Source organism: Aegilops tauschii, chromosome 6, assembly GCF_002575655.3.
Source record: "Aegilops tauschii subsp. strangulata cultivar AL8/78 chromosome 6, Aet v6.0, whole genome shotgun sequence".
Classification (NCBI taxonomy): Eukaryota; Viridiplantae; Streptophyta; class Magnoliopsida; order Poales; family Poaceae; genus Aegilops; species Aegilops tauschii.
This window is the reverse complement of record NC_053040.3, coordinates 189,327,386-189,354,594: the sequence shown is the minus strand read 5'-3', so window position 1 is coordinate 189,354,594 and position 27,209 is coordinate 189,327,386.

Below are 27,209 nucleotides of genomic sequence, written 5' to 3'. Positions count from 1 at the left end.
GGCCTATCTTTTACTTTTCAGTATTTACTTTTATGCAAGAGTCAATAGTATGCATTCTCATTTCAACCTCAATTATTCTCTAGTTGGAAAGCATCATGTGGTGGGTAAAGATCTAGGCACATATGGCCAGTCAAATATATTTGATCATGATTTATTATTGTTGACAATTATCTCTTTGATAAATGAGTTGGGAGGCGAAACATTAAGCCCCTATCTTTCTCTGTGTTCGATGGATGCCATTTGTCCTAAGAATATGCTTTGAGTACTAGCAATCATGGAATACTATATGATGATTGAGTATGTGGATCTCTTACCTAGACTCTGTTGAATAAGTTGAATTGCAATTGTTTGGTGACTAAGAATATAGGTTGTTGAGTTTCAAGACAATTCATTGTTTGAACCTTAACATGTGAATTGATTACTAATTTTTCATGATGAGTTTTATGAGAAAGAGTTCTATTATGACGCTAGGAAAAGTGATTGAAATTATCATCGATCAAACTTATGCACTATGCTAGCATTCACACTTTAAATTATTTCTTTTATCATTTACATACTCGAGGACGAGTAGGAATTAAGCTTGGGTATGCTGATATGTCTCCAATGTATCTATAATTTATGAAGTATTCATGCCATGTTTACAACAATTTTATATGGTTTTGGTATGATTTGCATGGAACTAACCCGGACTGATGTTGTTTTCAGCAGAACTACCGTGGTGTTGTTTTTTGTGTCGAAATGTAAGTTCTCCAAATGAGCTAAAACTTTTTGACGACTTTTTTGGAACAAAAGAGACCCCTGAAGCTTCATGGGAGGGCCAAAAGAGCCATGAGGAGGGCACAACCCACCAGGGCGCGCCTGAGGGGCCCGGCTTGCCCCGGTGGGATGTGCTCACCTCGAGGCCCATCTTCGCGAGAAACCGACACCAAAAATCCTATAAACAGAGAAATCGCCAGAAATAACCCTAGATCGGAAGTTTTGCCACCGCAAGCCTCTGTAGCCACGAGAAACCAATATAGACCCCGTTCTGGCACTCCGCCGGAGGGGGAAATCTTCACCGGCGGCCATCTTCATCATCCCGGCAGCCACCATGATGAGGAGGGAGTAGTACACCCTCGGGGCTGAGGGTTTGTACCAGTAGCTATGTGTTTAATCTCTCTCTCTCTCTCTCGTGTACTTGAGATGTCACGATCTTGATGTATCGCGGGCTTTGTTAATATAGTTGGATCATATGGTATTTTCCCCTCTCTATCTTGTTGTGAATCGAGTTTTCCCTTTGAGATTTCGTTTTATCAGATTGAATACTTTTATGAATTTGGGAGCACTTGATGTATGTCTTGATATGTGTTTTGGCACTCAACTCGCGGCTTCCCGAGGTGACATTGTGGTAATTTATGCATAGGGTTTGATGCACGTTCTTGTCTTTTGTTTCTCCGATAGAAACCTTGGGGACTCTTTGAGGTTCTTTGTGTTGGATTGAGTATTATGAATCTGAATTTGCTTTGGTGTCATTTTAGTATGAACTCTTGATAGATCGATCGGAAATAATAACTTAGTGTTATTTTAGTACGAACTCTTGATAGATCGATCGGTAAGAATAAATTGGTGTTATTTTAGTATGAACTCTTGGATAGACCAATCGGTAAGAATAGCTACAAACAATTTCTTCTTATGTTCTCCGCTAGATAGGAACTTTGGAGCGATTCTTGATCGCACGTTGAGGGTTGGTTATATGATCCAATTAGATTAGCATTGTTGAGAGATTGCACTAGAGAAAGTAAGTACCCTAGGCCTCATTTTCAAGCATTGCAATACCGTTTGTGCTCCATTTTATCAATTTCTACCTTACTATTTTTTATTGTTCCTATTACAAAAATCAATACCTACTATCCATATTACACTTGTATCACCATCTCTTCGCTGAACTAGTGCACCTATACAGTTTACCATTGAATATGGTGTGTTGGGGACACAAGAGACTTTTTGTTATTTGGTTGCGGGGTTGTTTGAGAGAGACCATCTTCATCCTATGCCTCCCACGGATTGTTAAACCATAGGTCATCCACTTGAGGGAAAATTGCTACTGTCATAAAAACTCTGCGCTTGGAGGCCCAACACAAGTCTACAAGAACAAGTTACGTAGTAGACATCGCACTGGCCTGGGTGAACAAATAATGTAGTGTCCATGCGGCCCATTTATTTTTTCTAAGAAAACTACTACCAATATGCACTTTCTAGAAATACACGAATTCACTGTCCATGTGGCCCATTTATTTTGCTGGGATGGTTCTAATTATAATGTTGGGTTGGGCGGAGCAATGTTATCAAAAAAGAAACTATTCTTACCAATCGATCTATCCAAGAGTTCATACTAAAATAACACCAAGTTATCAAAAAAATTAGTATGAACTCTTGATAGATTGATCGGTAAGAACAACTTGGTGTTATTTTAGTATGAACTCTTGGATAGATCGATTGGTAAGAATAGCTACAAACAATTTCTTCTTATGTTCTCCGCTAGATAGGAACTTTGGAGCGATTCTTGATCGCACGTTGAGGGTTGGTTATATGATCCAATTAGATTAGCATTGTTGAGAGATTGCACTAGCGAAAGTAAGTACCCTAGGCCTCATTTTCAAGCATTGCAATACCGTTTGTGCTCCATTTTATCAATTTCTACCTTACTATTTTTTATTGTTCCTATTACAAAAATCAATATCCTCTATCCATATTACACTTGTATCACCATCTCTTCGCTGAACTAGTGCACCTATACAATTTACCATTGCATATGGTGTGTTGGGGACACAAGAGACTTTTTTTATTTGGTTGCAGGGTTGTTTGAGAGAGACCATCTTTATCCTATGCCTCCCACGGATTGTTAAACCTTAGGTTATCCACTTGAGGGAAAATTGCTCTTGTCATAAAAACTCTGCGCTTGGAGGCCCAACACAAGTCTACAAGAACAAGTTGCGTAGTAGACATCGCACTGGCCTGGGTGAACAAATAATGTAGGGTCTATGCGGCCCATTTATTTTTTCTAAAAAAACTACGACCAATATGCACTTTCTAGAAATACACGAATTTGCTGGCCTAGGTGAACAAATAATGTAGCGTCCATGCGTCCCATTTATTTTTTTCTAAAAAATTACAGCCCATTTGCACTTTCTCAAAATACACAATTTTGCTGGGATGGTTCTAATTATAATGTTGGGTTGGGCGGAGCAATGTTATTAAAAAATAAACTATTCTTACCGATCGACAATGTTATTTTAGTATCAAAAAATAATGTAGTGTCCATGCGGCCCATTTATTTTTATTTTTAAAAACTACTACCAATATGCACTTTCTAGAAATACACGAATTTGCTGGCCTGGGTGAACAAATAATGTAGCGTCCATGCGTCCCATTTATTTTTTCCTAAAAAATTACAGCCCATTTGCAGTTTTCTCGAAATACACAATTTTGCTGGGATGGTTCTAATTATAATGTCGGGTTGGGCGGAGCAATGTTATCAAAAAATAAACAGGGGCTGAGCATTTTGTTATAAATATATTTAAATAATAAGTGCTTTATTTACATTGGTCCTTAAATCTTACCACGCTTTTGTACACAATCACCTGTATTTTCGTCGTCCTTTAGTAAAAAGACCCAGGATTTTATTGTTAAACATTTATTTTTATAAGTTCATAATACATGGGATATTTTTTTTCTTATATATGTAAGTATCTATTAAATATATGATGATAATAACAATAATATATAATAACATATAAAATAATATATGTGTAATATAGTTAGAAGGGAAACATAAGCTGGACCTGGCGTTCCTATTCTTATATAGAAAAATAGAACAGACCACTGCGTTTTCTTCAAAAAAACATAACTTGGGCTGCGGATGTTTAAGAAAAAAATAAAACCTAGGATGGGAGGGCCATAGGCGGGTCGATACATGACGGCCCTCAAACAAATACAAACAGGCATGTCATGGGCTCCACATGTTAAAAAAGAAAGCCTATACTGGGCAGACCACAACCCAGCTGATAATTGTTGGCCCACTGATAATAAATGATACATGCTAGCTCCCCGATGACTAGCTTCGTTGTAAATTTATCTCCTTTAGTAACTACGTTGACAAACCCATGGCCCCCAACGTCAGTATAGCATTAGGAGGAAATATTTTTTCAACGGGGCGCTTGCTTGCGTACGACCATGGACCTGGTAGGGCCATATACGTGCTACAGTAGTGGTAGATGTTGTGCCTAATTTTGAGCGAAAGTACTAGAGTAGCCTAGTGGCCAAGTTCCACTCCCCAACCGCGGCTCCACCCGGGCTGGATTCCACCTGATGCGGTGAAAATATCCACAAATTTTTGCCTCTACCTCTGACATGTGGGTGCCCATTGTCATCTACGCACACCACCTCCAACACACTCCACATTGTGTGGGATTTTGAAAATAGCATATCTTTTTGATTGTGCATCATATGAAGATGTGCTATGCATGAATGCTGATCAGCATGATGTTAACTGGTTGGTAGTTTCATTTTCGACCATGAATAAAACTTCGAACATGATGTTATCCCTGTTTGAAAAGGGTGTGTTAATAAAATGCTCTGCCTCTGAAACTTGCAGTTTCTTATCTGAAAGTGAAACTTGCAGTTTCTTCTCTGAGAATCACATTGTCTGCACTTTTATATGAAACTATATTTTTAAGTGTTAACAATAGATCTCCACCAGCTCGCTCTGCCACGGCACCCTCACAAACGATAGCATGTAGATGCTTGATCCTTCAATCTCAGGTGGATGCTCCAGCTTGTATCGATACTCCCACCACCGCAGCCTCACAATCTGATCCGGTGAATCTGTTTGCTCCATGGCCCAGAGGAATAGCTCTGTGTACTCCCGTGCGACTCCCTCCTGGTGTATCGCCTCGTTTTCTCTCTTTTCTCGATATTTGGCCATCGCTTTCGCCGTCGCCGCTAATTGCTCTGGGTTCTCAAACCAAGACTGTATCTCCAACATCCTAGCTAGCTTCACAGGGTCGCCGCCTGCGAGCCACACATATCGGTTGTACTCCTCCATCGATCTCCTTCTCCACAGCACCTTCACTCACGGATGGTGGTTTTTTAATGGAAGAGGAGAGGAGCGGCGCTGGTTTTGGATTAGAATGGGAGAGAAGCGGCAGTGGTTTTGAAATGGAATAGGAGAGGAGCGGCGCTGGTTTTGGATTGGAACATGAGAGGAGCGGTGGTGGCTTTGAAATGGAAGAGGAGAGGAGCGGCGTTGGTTTTGGATTGGAACAGGAGAGGAGTGGCGCTAGTCTTGGAAGTATTTTTTTATTTTGCGTATTTTGGGTCAAAGTTTGACCATGTACTATATTTGGCAGGCAAAATGTGAATGCATGTCATCAAAAATTGTATCGTTTGGTTCATATCTGAATGCACTTTCATATTATATTATTTTTTCAACATATAACATATATTTTATTTGTGAAAATCATGGTCAAATATGACCCAAAATACAAGGGAGAGTAGTTGATGTGGGGTCGCTTTCTAAATTGAAGGGTAAATTGATTTTGATTTTGATCCAGCCACAGCGCGCCGGCCCTCTCGTCCGATCCTAAATCGCTGTTGCACGCTCCTATCCCTCTTCTCCATTGGAAAACTACCCCCCTCCTCTCCATCATCTCCATTCCAAAACTACCGTCTCACCTCTCCCTCTTCTACATTGCAAAACCACCCCTCTCATCTCCATCTTCTCCATTACAAAACCACCGTATCGCCTCTCCCTCTTCTCCATTGCAAGATCACCTTCTCTCCTCCCATCTTCCAAAGCTCGCACCGGACCTCTCAAAAGGACATCTATGGAGAGGATGCAACAGCTAATCGGGTAGATCGCCGGCGGCGACCAGGTGAAGTTAGCTAGGTTGAAGGAGATACTTACTTGGTTTGACAACGAGTGGGAGATTTCAAGGACGGTGAGGGCCATGTGTCAATGTATGCGAAAGAGCAAGACGACAGCGATGAGGGCGGCAATGTACTCCCCGGCGGCAGCCACACCGCAGTCCTTTGAGTTCATAGAGTATCTCCTCTGGGGATGGAGCAGACAGATTCACCCGAGGCAAAAGTCAGGCAGAGGTGGTGGGTGCACAGGTCGAAGGTTGAGCATTTAGAGGATAACGAATCGATCGAGTATGATGTGTCGTTCGTGAGGGTGCAGTGCCAGCCGGAGCCACAACAGTATTCGTTCTTCCACCGCAAGAGGAGGCCGGATGGCGTGACGTCGCTTCCCCGCCGTTCTCCACGGTTCCCTTGCTGCTCGCCTCGTTTCAATGGCGGCGGTAGGGTTTAAGGTAAGCTTCACACTAACCTAATCTACCATCTACTCATGCTTACAATCAGTGTCACGACTAATGAAAATCATGCTTACAATCAGTCTCTGAGTACTACGCCAATCACCATAAAATAGCTCTGGACCAAAAACAAAGTTGTGACACTATGTACAAATAAAGAAAAATAAATTGGTGCTTCTTTCAGAAAAGAGTACTCCCTAGAAAAGTGCTAATATAAGCTACTAGTATTTGATTAGAGGATTTTCTGCTGAGAAAGATTCGTCCACAGAGAGCGCCACCCATCCCACTGGTGGTGGGTGCCACTTAGATGTAGCATGGTTAGTGTCGGTAATATTTACTTGGCACCTTGCACTCTGCATATATGTCAGTTCCATCCGTACATTTGTGCAGTTCCACCAAAATGCAGCTGAATAACCTTGTTTGCACAGATAATGAAAAGGCGTGATTACATTATAGTGGCACTAGTTGATGAAACATACAATAATAAATAGAAGAAACTTCATTTTCTTAATGGAAAAATACTGCGATAGTATCACAGAATGCCATGCTGCGAGGGCGAGATGGGTCCGGCGACGCCTCATACAGTAGGCCTCATACTAGAAATCCACCCAATTCTCCCCGATACACCTTCTGCCAATGATGAACATCAATGTACAAAAGTAGTACAAGGAGGGGCCTTGAGACATTCCAATCTCTATTTTTGTGCAGATCAACTAAAATTAAGCACCCCAGTTTGCAGAAACACTTCAACATTAACAATGGGACTAGTTGATGAAACATATACTAACAATGAGAAGCACTTCCTTATCTACATTGGAAATGAAATGATACAGAGGACACTCGCTCTATTTTACCTGTATTATTACTTCATTTTATCAGTGGCACTAGGGTCGAGCAGGTGGCAAGCGAGGTGTACCGTGCGTCGCAAGGATGGAGGCCGGGGTGCATAGACTGGGATGTTGACGCTGGCCCTTTCAATCCCTATCTCCCCCAGATGTTTCTGTGGTAGCATTTGGGTTGTAATCCAAACTTGGTCGAGCTGGTGCTGCGTCCCCCTACCTACCTAGCTTATGTGGCGAACTTGTTGATACATCCATTTTGCATCATGTTTACCTACTGTTATTTATAATGTTTTTATGCATAATAATGCCTTTTCTCTCATAATATGCAAGGTACACACAAAGAGGGAGAATTCCGGCAGCTGCAAATCTGGACCTGAAAAAGCTACGTCAGGCTACCTATTTTGCACAACTCCAAATGAGCTGAAACTTCACAAGGAATTTTTATGGAATAAATAAGAAATACTGGAGCAAATAACTACCGGAGGGGGCCACCTGGTGAGCACAAGACACCAGGGCGCGCCAGGCCCCCAGGCGCGCCCTGGTGGGCTGTGCTCAGCCCAGCCCACCTCCGGTGCCCATCTTCTGGTATATAAGTCATTTTGACCTAGAAAAAAATAAGAAGAGCTCTTTCGGGACGCAGCACCGCCGTCTCGAGGCGAAACTTGGGCAGGAGCACTTTTGCCCTCCGGTGGAGCGATTTCGTCGGGGGAACTTCCCTCCCGGAGGGGGAAATCATCGCCATCATCATCACCAACAACTCTCCCATCTTGGGGAGGGTAATCGCCATCAACATCTTCAACAACACCATCTCCTCTCAAACCCTAGTTCATCCCTTGTGTTCAATCTTTGTACCGGAACCTCAGATTGCTACTTGTGGGTGACTAGTAGTGTTGATTACATCTTGTAGTTGATTACTATATGATTTATTTGGTGGAAGATTATATGTTCAGGTCCATTATGCTATTTAATACCCCTCTGATCTTGAGCATGTTTATCACATGTGAGTAGTTACTTTTGTTCCTGAGGTCACGAGAGAAATCATGTTGCAACTATCATGTCAACTTGATGTATGTTCCATATTTTGATGGTATGTATGTTGTGATTCCCTTAGTGGTGTCTTGTCAATGTCGACTACATGACACTTCACCATATTTGGGCCTACGGGAATGCATTGTTGAGTAGTTATTAGATGATGGGTTGTGAGAGTGATAGAAGCTTAAACCCTAGTTTATGTGCTATTCCGTAAGGGACCGATTGGATCCAAAAGTTTAATGCTATGGTTAGAATTTATTCTTAATACTTTTCTCGTAGTTGCGGATGCTTGCGCGGGGGTTAATCATAAGTAGGAGGTTTGTTCAAGTAAGAACAGCACCTAAGCACCGGTCCACCCACATATCAAATTATCAAAGTACCGAACACAAATCAAACCAACAGGGTGAAAGTGACTAGATGAAATTCCCGTGTACCCTCAAGAACGCTTTGCTTATTATAAGGGACCGATTTGGCATGTCCTTTTCCTCAAAAGGATTGGGCTACCTTGCTGCACTTTTTTTACTATTACCGTTACTTGCTCGTTACAAATAATCTTGCTATCAAACTACTCTATTACTTACAATTTCAGCGCTTGCAGACATTACCTTACTGAAAACCACTTGTCATTTCCTTCTATTCCTTCTTGGGTTCGACACTCTTACTTATCAGAAAGACTATAATTGATCCCATATACTTCTGGGTCATCAAGACTCTTTTCTGGCGCCGTTGCCGGGGAGTGAAGCGCTCTTGGTAAGTGGAAATTGGTAATGAAAAATTATTACTATGTGCAGAAATTTATTGTCACTTGTTACTATGGAGAACAATCCTTTGAGGGGTTTGTTCGAGGTATCTTCACCTCGACCGGAACCACAATTAGTCACCCCTCAACCTACAGCACCTACTAAAAGTATTGAATATGAAATTCCTTCGGGTATGATAGAACAACTGCAAGCTAATCCTTATGCAGGAGATGGAACCGAACATCCTGATATGCACTTGATATATGTGGAAGAAATTTGTGGAGTATTTAAGCTTGCAGGTTTACCCGGAGATGAAGCTAAGAAGAAGGTTTTACTTTATCTTAGAAGCGAAAAGCATTGGCATGGTATATGCTATGCGATGATATTGGATCTTGGAATTGGAATCGATTGAAATTGGAGTTTCACCAAAAAAAACATTATCCTATGCATCTAGTTCATCATGATCGGAATTATATATATAATTTTTGGCCTTGTGAAGGATAAAATTAATTTATGCCCCAACCATGAGCTCTCAAGATAAATTATTATGCTCGGCTTTCTCATAATGATCGATCCATGCTCGATACTTCTTGTACTGGTTCCTTTATGAAGAAGACTATTGAATTCCGGTGGGATCTTTTATAAAGAATAAAACACAACTTTGAAGATTGGGAACTCGAGAAGGTAAAGAGTGAGGTATTAAGCTTAAGTTTGATTGTGTTAAATCTTTTATGAATATCGATGCTTTTCAAAAGCTTAGCACTAAGTATGGACTTGACTCTGAGATAGTAGCCTCCTTTTGTGAATCTTTTGCTACTCATGTTGATCTCCCTAAGGAGAAGTGGTTTAAACATCACCCACCTATTAAATAAGAAATTGAAGAACCGGTAGTAGGTAAAGCTGAAACTATTATTTGTAATGTTGATCCAGTTGTTCGTACTGCTTATATTGAGAAACCACCTTTCCCTATTAGGATGAAGGAACATGCTAAAGTTTCAACTGTGGTCAATAAAAGTTATATTAGAACACCTAAACCAGCTAAACAAATCAAGGTAGACCCTAGTGTTGCTATGGTTAAAGATCTCTTGGTCGATAATATGGATGGGCATGTTATTTACTTATGTGATGAAGCTGCTAGAATTGCCAAGCCCGATGAAAAAGATAAACATAGACCTTTTGTTGGCATGCCTGTTGTCTCAGTTAAAATAGGATATCACTGTTATCATGGTTTATGCGACATAGGTGCTAGCGTGAGTGCTATTCCCTTTACCTTATATCAAGAAATTATGAATAACATAGCACCCGCTGAAATAGAAGACATAGATGTTACTATTAAACTTGCTAATAGAGACACCATCACACCACTTGGGATTGTTAGAGATGTTGAAGTCTTGTCTGGGAAAATAAAATACCCTACTGATTTTCTTGTTCTCAGTTCCCCACAAGATGACTTTTGTCCCATTATCTTTGGTAGACCTTTCTTGAACACCGTTAATGCTAAAATAGATTGTGAGAAACAAACTGTCGGTGTTATCTTGGGTGATGAGTCTCATGAATTCAGTTTTTCCAAGTTTAGTAGAAAACCTCATAAAAAGAATTGCCTAGTAAGGATGAAATTATTGGTCTTGCTTCTATTGCTGTTCCTCCTACTCATCCTTTAGTACAATATCTGCTAGACCATGAAAATGATTTACATATGAATGAAAGAAATGAAATAGATAAGATTTCTTTGAACAACGTCCTCTGCTTAAACACAATTTTCCTATTGAAACCCTAGGAGGTCCTCTTCCACCTAAAGGTGATCCCGTGTTTGAATTAAAACAATTGCCAGACACTTTGAAATATGCTTATCTCGATGGGAAAAAGATATACCATGTTATTATTAGTGCTAACCTTTCAGAACATGAAAAAGAAAGACAATTGAAAGTTCTAAGGAAGCACCGAGCTGCTATTTGATATACTCGTGATGATCTTAAGGGAATTAGTCCCACTCTATGTTAGCACAAGATTAATATGGAACCTGATGCTAAACCCGTTGTTGATCACCAACGTCGGTTAAATTCGAAGATGAAAGAAGTGGTAAGAACGGAAATATTAAAACTTTTGGAAGCATGTATAATCTATCCTATAGCTGATAGTAGATGGATAAGTCATGTTCATTGTGTCCCTAAGAAGGGAGGTATTGCTGTTGTTCCTAATGATAAGAATGAACTTATTGCCCAAAGAATTGTTACAGGCTATAGAATGGTAATAGATTTTAGAAAATTAAACAAAGCAACTAGAAAAGATCATTACCCTCTGCCTTTTATTGATCAAATGCTAGAAATATTATCTAAGCACACACATTTTTGCTTCCTTGATGGATATTCTGGTTTTTCACAAATACATGTTTCTCATCCTATCAAGAAAAGACCACTTTTACTTGTCCTTTTGGAACTTATGCTTATAGACGTATGCCTTTTGGTTTATGCAATGCACCTGCTACCTTCCAAAGATGTATGACTGCTATATTCTCTAAATTTTGTAAAAAGATTGTTGAGGTTTTCATGGATGACTTTTTTGTGTATGGGAAGTCTTTTGATGATTGTTTAAGCAATCTTGATCGAGTTCTGTAGAGATGTGAGCAAACAAATCTTGTCATGAATTGGGAGAAATGCCAAATTATGGCTAATGAAGGTATTTTTTGGGCCATAAAATTTCTGAAAGAGGTATTGAGGTGGACAAAGCTAAGGTTGATGCAATTGAGAAAATTCCATGTCCTAAAGATATCAAAGGTATTCGTAATTTCCTTGGTCATGCTGGTTTCTATAGGAGATTTATCAAAGACTTTTCTAAAATTTCTAGGACACTTACAAATCTTTTGCAAAAGGATATTCCTTTTGTTTTTTATGATGATTGTTTAGAAGCCTTCGAAACACTCAAGAAAGCCTTAATTTCTGCACCTATTGTTCAACCACCTGACTGGAACTTGCCTTTTGAAATTATGTGTGATGCTAGTGATTGTGCCATTGGTGTTGTCATAGGACAAAGAGTTGATAAGAAACTAAATGTTATTCATTATGCTAGTAAAACTCTAGACAGTTCTCAACGAAATTATGCTACTACCGAAAACGAATTTCTAGCAGTGGTGTTTGCTTGTGATAAATTTAGATCCTATATTGTAGATTCTAAAGTAATTGTTCACACTGATCATGCTGCAATAAAGTGTCTTATGGAAAAGAAAGATGCCAAACCTAGGCTTATTCGATGGGTTCTCTTGCTACAAGAATTTGATTTGCATATCACTGATAGAAAAGGAGCGGAGAACCCCGTAGCCGATAACCTGTCTAGGTTGGAGAAAATTCTTGATGACCCACAACCTATTAATGATAGTTTTCGTGATGAGCAACTAGCTGCAATAAATGTTTCTAATAGTACCCCTTGGTATGGTGACTATGCTAATTACATTGTTGCTAAATATTTACCATCTAGTTTCACATACCAACAAAAGAAAAAAATTCTTCTATGGTTTGAGACATTACTTTTGGGATGACCCACATCTTTATAAAGGAGTAGATGGTATTATTAGACGTTGTGTACCCGAGCATGAACAGGGACAAATCCTACGGAAATGTCACTCCGAAGCATATGGAGGACATCATGCGGGAGACAGAACTGCTCACAAGGTATTGCAATCTGGGTTTTATTGGCCTACTCTCTTCAAGGATGCTCGTAAGTTCGTCTTATCTTGTGATGAATGTCAAATAATAGGTAATATCAATAAGCATCATGAAATGCCTATGAATTATTCACTTGCTATTGAACCATTTGATGTTTGGGGATTTGATTACATGGGACCTTTTCCTTCCTCTAACAGGTATACTCATATTTTGGTTGCTATTGATTATGTTACTAAGTGGGTAGAACCTATTCCAACTAGCAGTGCTGATCAAAACACCTCTATTAAAATGCTTAAAGAAGTTATTTTCCCAAGGTTTGGAGTCCCTATATATTTAATGACTGATGGTAGTTCAAACTTTATTCATGGTGCTTTATGTAAAATGCTTGCTAAGTATGATGTTAACCATAAAATTGCATCACTCTATCATCCTCAGCCTAGTGGTCAAGTTGAACTTAGCAATAGAAAATAAAATTAATTTTGCAAAAGACTGTCAATAGGTCCCGGAAGAATTGGTCTAAGAAATTAGATGATGCACTTTGGGCTTATAGAACAACATATAAAAATCCTATGGGTATGTCTCCTTATAAAATGGTTTATGAAAAACCTTGTCATTTGCCTCTTGAGTTAGAACATAAAGCTTATTGGGCAATTAAAGAACTCAGCTATGATTTCAAACTTGCTGGTGAGAAGAGGTTATTTGATATTAGCTCATTAGATGAATGGAGAACCCAAGCTTATGAAAACGCCAAGTTATTTAAAGAAAAAGTTAAAATAGGGCATGATAAAAGAATCCAAAAGCGTGAGTTCAAAGTTGGAGAATGCGTTCTTTTGTATAACTCTCGTTTCAGATTCTTCGCAGGAAAACTCTCTCCAAATGGGAAGGCCCCTATGTTATCGATCTAGAGCTGTTAAAATAAATAATGCCGAAGGTACTAACTCGAAGGTTGTCAATGGACAATGAATAAAACATTATATCTCAGGTACGCCCATTAATGTTCAAACCAATATTATCCAAACTATGACATTGGAAGAACACATAAAAGAAACCTTCCGGAACACTCTAGAATCGTGAAAAAGAGGAGGTACATGATACGGTCAGTAAACGGACTCCGAAAAATCTGTAAAAATAATTTATGTCCGTTTTGGAATATATAAAAAATTAGGAAAATAAGAAACAACCAGGAAGGCACCCTTGGTAAGACACCAGGGCGCGCCCGGCTTGCCAGGAGTGCCCACCTCGGGTACCTTCCAGGCTATGTTTTTCTTCGGTTTGCTTGTTTCCCAAGATAAAAAATCTTTATATACCCCCCGAACCTATTGACCACCGTATCGCGGAGAAATCTCTTGTTTTCTTCTCTTGTTGTTTTCTAACAGATCTAATCCCCCATGGCTGCTTCAAGCTCCTCCAAGGACAAGTTCTTCGAGAACGTCATCAACCCATATTTGCGGGAGGTGATGCAGCACCCTCAAGTTTTCCAGATGCGTGAGGGGCTGCTTCACATCCTCGATGCGCAAGGCCCCAAGGGGACTAGATCCGTGGAGGCTAGGCTTGAAGCTATGGAGCAGGAAGACTTCCGGTGCAAGGGGATGGTGGAACGTGGACTCAATGCCAATCACCTCATGATCACGGAATACACCCGTGATCTCAGTTTGGATGGCAAGTCCATGAAGGACATCGTCTTCTCCTTCAATGAGCAAATCAACTTCCTCCAAAGCCAGATCTACAATCTCCAAAACTAAGTCTTTGAATATGAGGCTAGGTTTAAAGGTATGAGTTTGGCTGCCAGTTGCAGCCCGTGAGACTCAACCCTCCTCTTATGATGTTGAGCATCTGCCATGAAAACCAGATGATAAGATTGCTACTACATCATCACCACCACCTCCTTCTTCATCACCAAAAGAAAATTGAGTACTGGGTATGGGCACTCCCCTTGGCATGACCCAAGCTTGGGGGAGGTGCCTCGGTATCGTATCACCTCCCCTATCTTTTGCCTTTACTTATCTTAGTTCGATCCACAATTATCTTTTCCTTTAGATGAAGTTTAGTTCGACCCTTTCTTTTTGAGAGCTTGCTTAATGATCTATCTTTGTAATCGTGTGCGAGATATATAATAAAGTTTAGTTTGAGTTTTGTCTTCTTAATTTTCATGTTCAATAAAAAGGGGAAATAAATGAAAAAGATCATATGCTAATCTTATGGTGATTGAAAATTTTATTGTAGACTGACAAACATAGCATTGATCAATGATGCAATTCATGAAAGAATTAATAAGGGAAGAGAAGATTCACGTGCAAATACACTATCTTGGAAATCTTTTGTGATTGTGAGCCCCCATCAAAATATTATATGCCAATTTTTTTACATTGGACAAGGAAGACAATGTAATGATTTATGTTTCTTCATATTCACATAGAAGTTATATTATCATAGATCCTTCAACATGTGGTGCTTGCCCCCATGTTTTCTAGCCAAAAATTCCGCACCCAAGTAGAGATACTACTTGCGCGTCCAAAAACCCTTAAACTCAAATCTTATATTCAAGAGTCCACCATACCTACCTAAGGATAGAGTAAGATCCTTCAAGTAAGTTGTCATCGGTGCAATAAGGCAATAAAATTTGCTTCTAAAAGTATGCGATCATTTAGTGTAAGAGAAAATTGAGTGTTGTACGAACTTCTGATGGCAAAGAATAAAAGAAACAGAGTGCATAATAATGGTTGCCATCATAAGGGGCAATATAACGTGATGTTCTTTTGCACTAAGGGATTGAGCATACAAACAAAAAGCGCATGGCAACCTCTGCTTCCCTCCGCGAAGGGCCTATCTTTTGCTTTTATGTATTTACTTTTATGAAAGAGTCAAATTATTTCTCTCTACTCCTTTTTATTTTCTCTTTTGGCAAGCATCATGGTGAGGAAAGATCTAGGCACATATATCCAGTTGGATATGGATAGCATGAGTTATTATTGTTGACATCACCCTTGAGGTGAATACGTTGGGAGGCGAAATTATAACCCCTGTCTTTCTATGTGTCCGGTATAAACGTTTTGCTCATGTGTATGTGGTGAGTGTTAGCAATCATAGAAGACTACATGATGGTTGAGTATGTGGACTTGCGTAAGGCTCCGATACGTGACCCTTCCTGAAAAGATGATGAATTGTATTTGCAAAGTTGACTGAGAACATAGTTTGTTGGTTTCCAATAGATGATTCATACTTTGATGTTGTGATGAATTGTTACTTATTCATGATAAGCCTATGATAAAAGTTTTATGTTAAAGTTTGTTTCTATTATAATAATTTACATGATGCTTCTATGTCCGTATTTTGTTTTTACCGACACCACTCTCTCTCTCTCTCTGAGCATGTGGCCATGTTTTCGATTTCAATTTTCGCTTGAGCACAAGCGAGGTCTAAGCTTGGGGGAGTTGATACGTCCATTTTGCATCATGTTTACCTACTATTATTTATAATGTTTTTATGCATAATAATGCTTTTTGGATTAATTCTAATACCTTTTCTCTCATAATATGCAAGGTACACACAAAGAGGGAGAATTCCGGCAGCTGGAAATCTGGACCTAAAAAAGCTACGCCACTCTACCTATTCTGTACAACTCCAAATGAGTTGAAACTTCACGAGGATTTTTTATGGAATAAATAAGAAATACAGGAGAAAATAACTACCGGAGGGGGCCACCTGGTGGGTTGTGCTCAGCCCAGCCCAGCTCCGGTACCCATCTTCTGGTATATAAGCCATTTTGACCTAGAAATATAAGGACAGGACTTTCGGGATGGAGCGCTGCAGTCTTGAGGCGGAACTTGGGTAGGAGCACTTTTGCCCTCCGGCGAAGCGATTTGACCGGGGGAACTTCCATCCCGGAGGGGGAAATCATCGTCATCATCGTCACCAACAACTCTCCCATCTTGGGGAGGGTAATCTCCATCAACATCTTCAACAACACCAATTCCTCTCAAACCCTAGTTCATCTCTTGTGTTCAATCTTTGCACCAGAACCTCAGATTGGTACTTGTGGGTGACTAGTAGTGTTGATTACATCTTGTATTTGATTACTATATGGTTTATTTGGTGGAAGATTATATGTTCAGATCCATTATGCTATTTAATACCCCTCTGATCTTGAGCATGTTTATCACTTGTGAGTAGTTACTTTTGTTCTTGAGGTCACGGGAGAAATCATGTTGCAAGTAATCATGTGAACTTGATATGTGTTCGATATTTTGATGGTATGTATGTTGTGATTCCCTTAGTGGTGTCATGTGAACGTCGACTACATGACACTTCACCATATTTGGGCCTAAGGGAATGCATTGTGGAGTAGTTATTAGATGATGGGTCGCGAGAGTGACAGAATCTTAAACCCTAGTTTATGCGCTATTCCGTAAGGGACCGATTGGATTCAAAAGTTTAATGCTATGCTTAGAATTTATTCTTAATACTTTTCTCGTAGTTGCGGATGCTTCTGCGAGGGGGTTTAATCATAAGTAGGAGGTTTGTTCAAGTAAGAACAACACCTAAGCACCGGTCCACCCACATATCAAATTATGAACCAAATCAAACCAACATGGTGAAAATGACTAGATGAAATCCCCGTGTACCCTCAAGAATGCTTTGCTAATTATAAGAGACTGTTTTGGCATGTCCTTTGCCTCAAAAGGATTGGGCTACCTTGATGCACTTTTGTTACTATTACTATTACTTGCTCGTTACAAATTATATTGCTATCAAACTACTGTGTTACTCACAATTTCAGCGCTTGGAGACATTACCTTGCTGAAAACAACTTGTTATTTCCTTCTGCTCCTCGTTGGGTTCGACACTCTTACTTATCGAAAGAACTACAATTGATACCATATACTTGTGGGTCATCACTTGTCTCCTGCTAGTACTCAGTCCGTTCTAGTAGTAGTTGCATAACTGCCCGTTCACACTGAGATGTTGTCGAATAATGGTTCTCTATGGTTGGGTTTCTTTAATGAAATCACAGGAAACCCCCTCTTTCGATATATGAAAAAAAATCAGTGGCACTGGCGGTGCCCAAACATTTCCTCAAATTAATAGTGCCACTATATTAAGGTGCAAATAATAACATTACTGCTTTATCATGGCAGTGCCAAAACAGTAGCACTAGAGCAGAGTCAGCATGCATGATCTTTGGCATACAGACGGACCAAAAAGGAACATACCTCGTGATGGGAACCATATTTGCATTCAACGCCATTGTAGAAGGGATGACACCAGTCACCAACATGGATGATTCAATTCATGTGACCTTTTTGTGTAGTTCACCTAAAATGAAGCAATTTTGCATCATGCAGTTAGCAAGTACTTGGTCCCATGGGCTAGTAGGTTCTTCTTCATTAGTTGCAATAAAATTGAGCAGCATCAAGGTTGGTCATGAAGCTCGTGGAATGTTCAACTATAATTTGGACATCATTTTGTGCAGTTCAACTAAGATCAAGCGTGAAATCTATATCTTTGTTTACACAAAAAGGTGGAAAGGAGGGTGACTAACAAGTGATGAAACATACACCAAATGAAAAGAAGCGTGTTCCTTATCCGAATGGTGATCCTACAAGGATAATAGCAATGTTAGATACGACATTACTTAATGGCGCCATTGCTAGATATTAGTGTGGGCATTAGGATTAACTATGACATCCGTTAAATACGACATTACTTCAATGGTGCCATTACTTCATTTTACCAGCAACATTACATTAACATCTGCTAAAGAGTTGCATTTGGGCACGAGAGAGTAGGCGGACCAGGACAGTTGCATTTATAATGAAAAGAAGCAACTTATCTTAATGGGAAATTTAGCAGGACATGAAAAACAGTGCCATTGATTCATATTACTGGAGGCATTACATTGAAAACAACATTGGTTTAACGTGTCCTTACTTTTAACAGTGGGGCTGCTACATTTTACCGGTGGCATTACATAAGAGGGGCTCGGGGCAACAAACATCAAAACAGGATATCCGGGTTGGTCCCATTTTTGTTTGGTATAGCCACCTTATACTGTGTGAGGCTAGAAAATCTAGTGCTGGACATACTCTGTTGACTTGTCCCCCAGTCCCCACTTTCTTTCCATTTTCAACCAATAGATTGGTTTATATTGAGTTTGTACTGTGCTTCCCTTTGTTTCCCTATTAGACCAAGAGACCAGTTGAATAGCCAGTGTCTGCTACTTTTCGCCCCCATTATTTCCTCTTTTGACCAAGTCCTAGGTTCTTCCCAGTTTGAATCAAGTAGTACTAGATTCGACTACATGAAGTAGTTTTACTTCTTAATAGTAAATATTTAGGTGGCTTTCCACCAGCCGATCGATCCTATCTACGAGGGCCCCTGAGAAATAGTAAAAGATACCAATGCAGCAACATCGGGAGCTGGGGCAGTAGAGCAAGGCCGGTTTCAAAGGAAGTTATACCGGAGGGTCACCCGGATGTCGCTAGGTGGGCGCGGGAGGCCGGATCTGCCCACACTATGGCAACAAGGAAGAAGGGGTCAGAGGCCATCCCTACCCGGCGCTGCGTGAGAGAGAACAGCAAGGCATGCTGATCAAGATGCGTCGCCAGTGGGTAAGAGTCGTCGCTGAGAACGACCATGTGAACATTGCACCTTCTCACCTTCCTCGATGGAGGGGATCTGGCCGGATCTGTGACCAACGGTGAGCAGAGAGAGTGCGGCCACTGCTACCTCTTGAGCACTGCGTTGGTTTTCCCTTGAAGAGGAAAGGGTGATGCAGCAAAGTAGCGTAAGTATTTCCCTCAGTTTTTTAGAACCAAGGTATCAATCCAGTAGGAGGCTACGCGCGAGTCCCTCGCACCTACACAAACAAATAAATCCTCGCAACCAACGCGATAAGGGGTTGTCAACCCCTACACGGCTACTTACGAGAGTGAGATCTGATAGATATGATAGGATAATATTTTTGGTATTTTTGTGATAAAGATGCAAAGTAAAAAAGCAAAGGAAATAACTAAGTGTTGGAAGATTAATATGATGAAGATAGACCCGGGGGCCATAGGTTTCACTAGTGGCTTCTCTCAGGAGCATAAGTATTTTACGGTGGGTGAACAAATTACTGTTGAGCAATTGACAGAATTGAGCATAGTTATGAGAATATCTAGGTATGATCATGTATATAGGCATCACGTCCGAGACAAGTAGACCGACTCCTGCCTGCATCTACTACTATTACTCCACACATCGACTGCTATCCAGCATGCATCCAGAGTATTAAGTTCATAAGAATAGAGTAACGCCTTAAGCAAGATGACATGATGTAGAGGGATAAATTCATGCAATACGTGCCTTGGTGCCCCTACTGTCACTGGGAAAGGACACCGCAAGATTGAACCCAAAGCTAAGCACTTCTCCCATTGCAAGAAAGATCAATCTAGTAGGCCAAACCAAACTGATAATTCGAAGAGACTTGCAAAGATAACCAATCATACATAAAAGAATTCAGAGAAGATTCAAATATTGTTCATAGATAAACTTGATCATAAACCCACAATTCATCGGTCTCAACAAACACACCGCAAAAGAAGGTTACATCGAATAGATCTCCACGAGAGAGGGGGAGAACATTGTATTGAGATCCAAAAAGAGAGAAGGAGCCATCTAGCTAATAACTATGGACCCGAAGGTCTGAGGTAAACTACTCACACTTCATCGGAGGGGCTATGGTGATGATGTAGAAGCCATCCGTGATCGATGCCCCCTTCCGGCGGAGCTCCGGAACAGGCCCCAAGATGGGATCTCATGGGTACAGAAGGTTGCGGCGGTGGAATTAGGTTTTTGGCTCCGTATCTGATCGTTTGGGGGTATGTAGGTATATATAGGAGAAAGGAGTACGTCGGTGGAGCAACAGGGGGCCCACGAGGGTGGAGGGCGCGCCCTGGGGGGTAGGCGCGCCCCCCTACCTCGTGGCGTCCTCCTTTGTTTCTTGACGTAGGGTCCAAGTCTCCTGGATCTTGTTCGTTCCAAAAATCACATTCCGAAGGTTTCATTCCGTTTGGAATCCGTTTGATATTCTTTTTCTGCGAAACTCTGAAATAGGCAAAAAACTGCAATTCTGGGTTGGGCCTCCGGTTAATAGGTTAGTCCCAAAAATAATATAAAAGTGAATAATAAAGCCCAATAATGTCCAAAACAGAAGATAATATAGCATGGAGTAATCAAAAATTATAGATACATTGGAGACGTATCAAGCATCCCCAAGCTTAATTCCTGCTCGTCCTCGAGTAGGTAAATGATAAAAACAGAATTTTTGATGCGGAGTGCTACTTGGCATAATTTCAATATGATTCTTCTCATTGTGGCATGAATGTTCAGATTTGATATGATTCAAGATAAAATTTTAATGTTGACATAAAAACAATAATATTTCAAGCATACTAACTAAGCAATTATGTCTTACCAAAATAACATAGCCAAAGCAAGTTATCCCTACAAAATCATATAGTCTGGCTATGCTCCATCTTCCCCACACAAAATATTCATATCATGTACGACCCCGGTTTTAGCCAAGCAATTGTTTCATACTTTTAACGCGCTTCAGCCTTTTCAACTCTTACGCAATACATGAGCGCAAGCCATGGATATAGCACTATGGTGGAATAAGGTATAATGGTAGGGGTTATGTGGGAAGACAAAAAAAAGGAGAAAGTCTCACATCAACGAAGCTAATCAACGGGCTATGGAGATGCCCATCAATTGATGTTAATGCGAGGAGTAGGGATTGCCATGCAACGGATGCACTAGAGCTATAAGTGTATGAAAGCTCAAAAAGAAACTAAGTGGGTGTGCATCCAACTTGCTTGCTCATGAAGACCTCGGGCATTTTGAGGAAGCCCATCATTGGAATATACAAGCCAAGTTCTATAATGAAATTTCCCACTAGTATATGAAAATGACAAAATGAGAGACTCTCTATCATGAAGATCACGGTGCTACTTTGAAGCACAAGTGTGGTAAAAGGATAGTAACATTGTCCCTTCTCTCTTTTTCTCTCATTTTTTTTATTTGGGCCTTTTCTCTTTTTTTATGGCCTCTTTTTTTAGTCCGGAGTCTCATCCCGACTTGTGGGGGAATCATAGTCTCCATCATCCTTTCCTCACTTGGGACAATGCTCTAATAATGATGATCATCACAATTTTATTTACTTACAACTCAATACTTAGAACAAAATATGACTCTATATGAATGCCTCCAGCGGTGTGCCGGGATATGCAATGAATCAAGAGCGACATGTATGAAAGAATTATGAACGGTGGCTTTGCCACAAATACAATGTCAACTACATGATCATGCAAAGCAATATGACAATGATGGAGCATGTCATGATAAATTAAACGGTGGAAAGTTGCATGGCAATATATCTCGGAATGGCTATGGAAATGCCATGATAGGTAGGTATGGTGGCTGTTTTGAGGAAGATATAAGGAGGTTTATGTGTGAAATAGTGTATCATATCACGGGGTTTGGATGCACCGGCGAAGTTTGCACCAACTCTCAAGGTGAGAAAGGGCAATGCGCGGTACTGAAGAGGCTAGAAAATTGCGGAAAGGTAAGTGTGCGTATAATCCATGGACTCACATTAGTCATAAAGAACTCATATACTTATTGCAAAAATTTATTAGCCCTCGAAGCAAAGTACTACTACGCATGCTCCTAGGGGAAGGGTTGGTAGGAGTTAACCATCGCGCGATCCCGACCGCGACACAAAGGAAGACAATCAACAAATACTTCATGCTCCGACTTCGTTACATAATGGTTCACCATACGTGCATGCTACGGGAATCACAAACTCCAACACATGTATTTTTCAATTCCACAATTACTCAACTAGCACAACTATGATATTACCACCTTTATATCTCAAAACAATTATCAAGAATCAATTTTCTCATGATATTAATTAAAGCAAATTGCCATGCTATTTTAAGACTCTCAAAATAATCTAAGTGAAGCATGAGAGATCAATAGTTTCTATAAAACAAATCCACCACCGTGCTCTAAAAGATATAAGTGAAGCACTAGAGCAAAACTATATAACTCAAAAGATATAAGTGAAGCACATAGAGTATTCTAATAATTTTCCGAATCATGTGTGTCTCTCTCAAAAGGTGTGTACAGCAAAGATGATTGTGGTAAACTAACAAACAAAGACTCAAATAATATAAAACGCTCCAAGCAAAACACATATCATGTGGTGAATAAAAATATAGCTCCAAGTAAAGTTACCGATGGAAGTAGACGAAAGAGGGGATGCCTTCCGGGGCATCCCCAAACTTTGGCTTTACGGTGTCTTTATATTATCTTGGGGGTGCCATGGGAATCCCCAAGCTTAGGCTCTTGCCACTCCTTTTTCCATAATCCATCAAATCTTTCACCCAAAACTTGAAAACTTCACAACACAAAACTTAGCAGAAAATCTCGTGAGCTCCGTTAGCGAAAGAAAACAAAAGACCACTTCAAGGTACTTTAATGAACTCATTATTTATTTATATTGGTGTTAAACCTACCATATTCCAACTTCTCTATAGTTTATAAACTATTTTACTAGCCATAGATTCATCAAAATAAGCAAACAACACACGAAAAACAGAATCTGTCAAAAACAGAATAGTCTGTAGTAATCTGTAACTAACGCAAACTTCTGGAACTCCAAAAAATCAGCCAAAATAGGATGACCTAGACAATTTGTTTATTGATCAGCAGAAATTGGAATCAATATTTTATCACGTTCTTGTGATTTTTAACAATTATTTTCGTGAACAGAAAGTTTCTTGAAATTTCTGCAAGATCAAATAACTATCATCCAAGAAGATCCTATAGGTTTAACTTGGCACAAACACTAATTAAAACATAAAAACACATCTAACCAGAGGCTAGAACAAATATTTATTCCTAAACAGAAGCAAAAAGCAAAAAACTAAAAATAAAATTGGGTTGCCTCCCAACAAACGCTATCGTTTAACGCCCCTAGCTAGGCATAAAAGCAAGGATAGATCTAGGTATTGCCATCTTTGGTAGGCAATCCATAGGTGGCTCTCATAATAGATTCATAAGGTAATTTTATTTTCTTCCTAGGGAAGTGTTCCATTCCTTTCTTTAATGGAAATTGGAATCTAATATTCCCTTCCTTCATATCAATAATTGCACCAATCGTTCTAAGGAAAGGTCTACCAAGAATAATAGGACATATGTGATGAGTGAATCGAGCTCACAAAGATGCCTTCATAGTTCTGTTAATGCCATGCTCTGTTTTCTGCAAAGTCTGAAACCTGTTAACGAAACTTGCTATGTTTACATGGGTGCCATCATATCTTCTGTGCCTTTTGGCTCATGATCAGTAAGGGACTTTTGTTCTATGAATTTAGTAGATTCATGTCATGCCTTGTTTTGCTATGATAAGTTCCTGTAGCATGTTGATTGCGTGCTCTAAACATTGCTACCTGATGCTGTTTATGCCATGTTCAGTATTTTCACCAAGTCTGTGAAGCTGATATCTTTTGCACTTTTTCCATGCTTGTTTGAACCTGTTATTGTGTGATCTAGCCGTAGCTCAGTGTTCATCTTTTGTCAAGCATCTCTTGTAGATCTTTGCCATATGCTTTGTTGCTATGTTGGGGTGCCGTAGCATCATTACTTGATGTATTCTAAGTGCTATCATGCTGTTAATCGCAGAATTGTGTCATTCTTGTTTTGCTTGCCATTTGCAAACCGTGCATCCGTTTCCGGTGATCTTTATATCGATTTCGACCAAAATCATCTCATCTTTCCAGCGGCATACTTGGTTTGCCAAGTTGATGCCTTGTTCATCTTTTCCCTACCGGAGCACGCATATGCATTGCATATCACATCTCGCATATCATGCCATGTATTGCATCATGTTGCTTGTGCATTTCCCGTGATTGATTATTGGCCCTTTGCTTGTGTTCTTGCTTTGGGTAGAGCCGGGAGACGAGTACGCTTACGAGGAGCCTGTTGAGAACGCTTACGAGGATCAAACTTTCGACAACTCTGAGAACCTTGCAGGCAAGATGACCATACCCTCGAAATCACTTCTATCTTTGCTTGCTAGTTGTTCGCTCTATTGCTATGTTGCGCTACCTACCACTTGCTATATCATGCCTCTCATATTGCCATGTCAAGCCTCTAACCATCCTTTCCTAGAAAACCCTTGTTTGGCTAAGTTACCGCTTTTGCTCAGCCTTCTTATAGCGTTGCTAGTTGCAGGTGAAGTTGAAGTTGGTTCCATGTTGGAACATGGATATTTTGGCATATCACAATATCTCTTATTTAATTAATGCATCTATATATTTGGTAACGGGTGGAAGGCTCGGCCTTATGCCTGGTGCTTTGTTCCACTCTTGCCGCCCTAGTTTCTGTCATACCGGTGTTATGTTCCTTGATTTTGCGTTCCTTACGCGGTTGGGTGATTTATGGGACCCCCTTGACAGTTCGCTTTGAATAAAACTCCTCCAGCAAGGCCCAGCCTTGGTTTTACATTTGCCTACCTAAGCCTTTTTCCCTTGGGTTTTCGCGAGCCCGAGGGTCATCTTTCTTTAACCCCCCTGGGCCAGTGCTCCTTCGAGTGTTGGTCCGAACCGAGTAGACTGCGGGGCCACCTCGGGGAAACGTGAGGCCTGGTTTTACTCGTAGGATGTCTCATCCGGTGTGCCCTGAGAACGAGATATGTGCAGCTCCTATCGGGATTTGTCGGCACAGTCGGGTGGTCTTGCTGGTCTTGTTTTACCATTGTCGAAATGTCTTGTAAACCGGGATTCCGAGACTGATCGGGTCTTCCCGGGAGAAGGAATATCCTTCGTTGACCGTGAGAGCTTATAATGGGCTAAGTTGGGACACCCCTGCAGGGTATTATTTTTCGAAAGCCGTGCCCGCGGTTATGTGGCAGATGGGAATTTGTTAATGTCCGGTTGTAGAGAACTTGACACTTCACTTAATTAAAATGCATCCACCGTGTGTGTAGCCGTGATGGTCTCTTTTCGGCGGAGTCCGGGAAGTGAACACGGTTCGAGTTATGTATGAACGTAAGTAGTTTCAGGATCACTTCTTGATCATTTCTAGCTTCGTGACTGTTGCGTTGCTCCTCTTCTCGCTCTTATTTGCGTATGTTAACCACCATATATGCTTAGTGCTTGCTGCAGCTCCACCTCATTACCCCATCCTTCCTATAAGCTTAAATAGTCTTGATCTCGCGGGTGTGAGATTGCGGAGTCCTCGTGACTCACAGATTCTACCAAAACAGCAGCAGGTGTCGACGACACCAGTGCAGGCGACGCAACCGAGCTCAAGTGGGAGTTCGACGAGGAACGTGGTCGTTACTATGTTTCATTTCCGGATGATCAGTAGTGGAGCCCAGTTGGGACGATCGGGGAACTAGCATTTGGGGTTATCTTCTTTTCTTTTGGATTTGACCGTAGTCGGCCTATGTGTGGATTTGGATGATGTATGAATTAATTTATGTATTGTGTGAAGTGGCGATTGTAAGCCAACTCTCTTTATCCCATTCTTGTTCATTACATGGGATTGTGTGAAGATGACCCTTCTTGCGACAATACCTACAATGTGGTTATGCCTCTAAGTCGTGCCTCGACACGTGGGAGATATAGCCGCATCGTGGGTGTTACATTTTGCATATCACACAAATCAACGAAGCTATTTAGATGAGTAGCGGCATCTTCACTAGGAAGGCCGGCGAATTGATCTTTCATAACAAGATTCAACAAAGCAGCATTGATTTCACAAGATTCAGTATCGGTAAGAGGAGCAATCGGAGTGCTAAGGAAATCATTATTATTGGTATTGGTAAAGTCACACAATTTGGTATTATCTTGAGCCATCGTGACAAACAAGCAATCCAACACACGAGCAAACAAGAAGCAAGCGAAAAAGAGGCGAACGGAAAAGAGAGGGCGAATAAAACAGCAAGGGTGAAGTGGGGGAGAGGAAAACGAGAGGCAAATGGCAAATAATGTAATGCGGGAGATAAGGGTTGTGATGGGTACTTGGTATGTTGACTTTTGCGTAGGCCTCCCCGGCAACGGCGCCAGAAATCCTTCTTGCTACCTCTTGAGCACTGCGATGCTTTTCCCTTGAAGAGGAAAGGGTGATGCAGCAAAGTAGCGTAAGTATTTCCCTCAGTTTTTGAGAACCAAGGTATCAATCCAGTAGGAGGCTACGCGCGACTCCCTCACACCTACACAAACAAATAAATCCTCGCAACCAACGCGATAAGGGGTTGTCACTCCCTACACGGTTACTTACGAGAGTGAGATCTGATAGATATGATAGGATAATATTTTTGGTATTTTTTTGATAAAGATGCAAAGTAAAATAAAAGGCAAAGTAAAAAAGCAAAGGAAATAACGAAGTGTTGGAAGATTAATATGATGAAGATAGACCCGGGGGCCATAGGTTTCACTAGTGGCTTCTCTCAAGAGCATAAGTATTTTACGGTGGGTGAACAAATTACTGTTGAGCAATTGACAGAATTGAGCATAGTTATGAGAATATCTA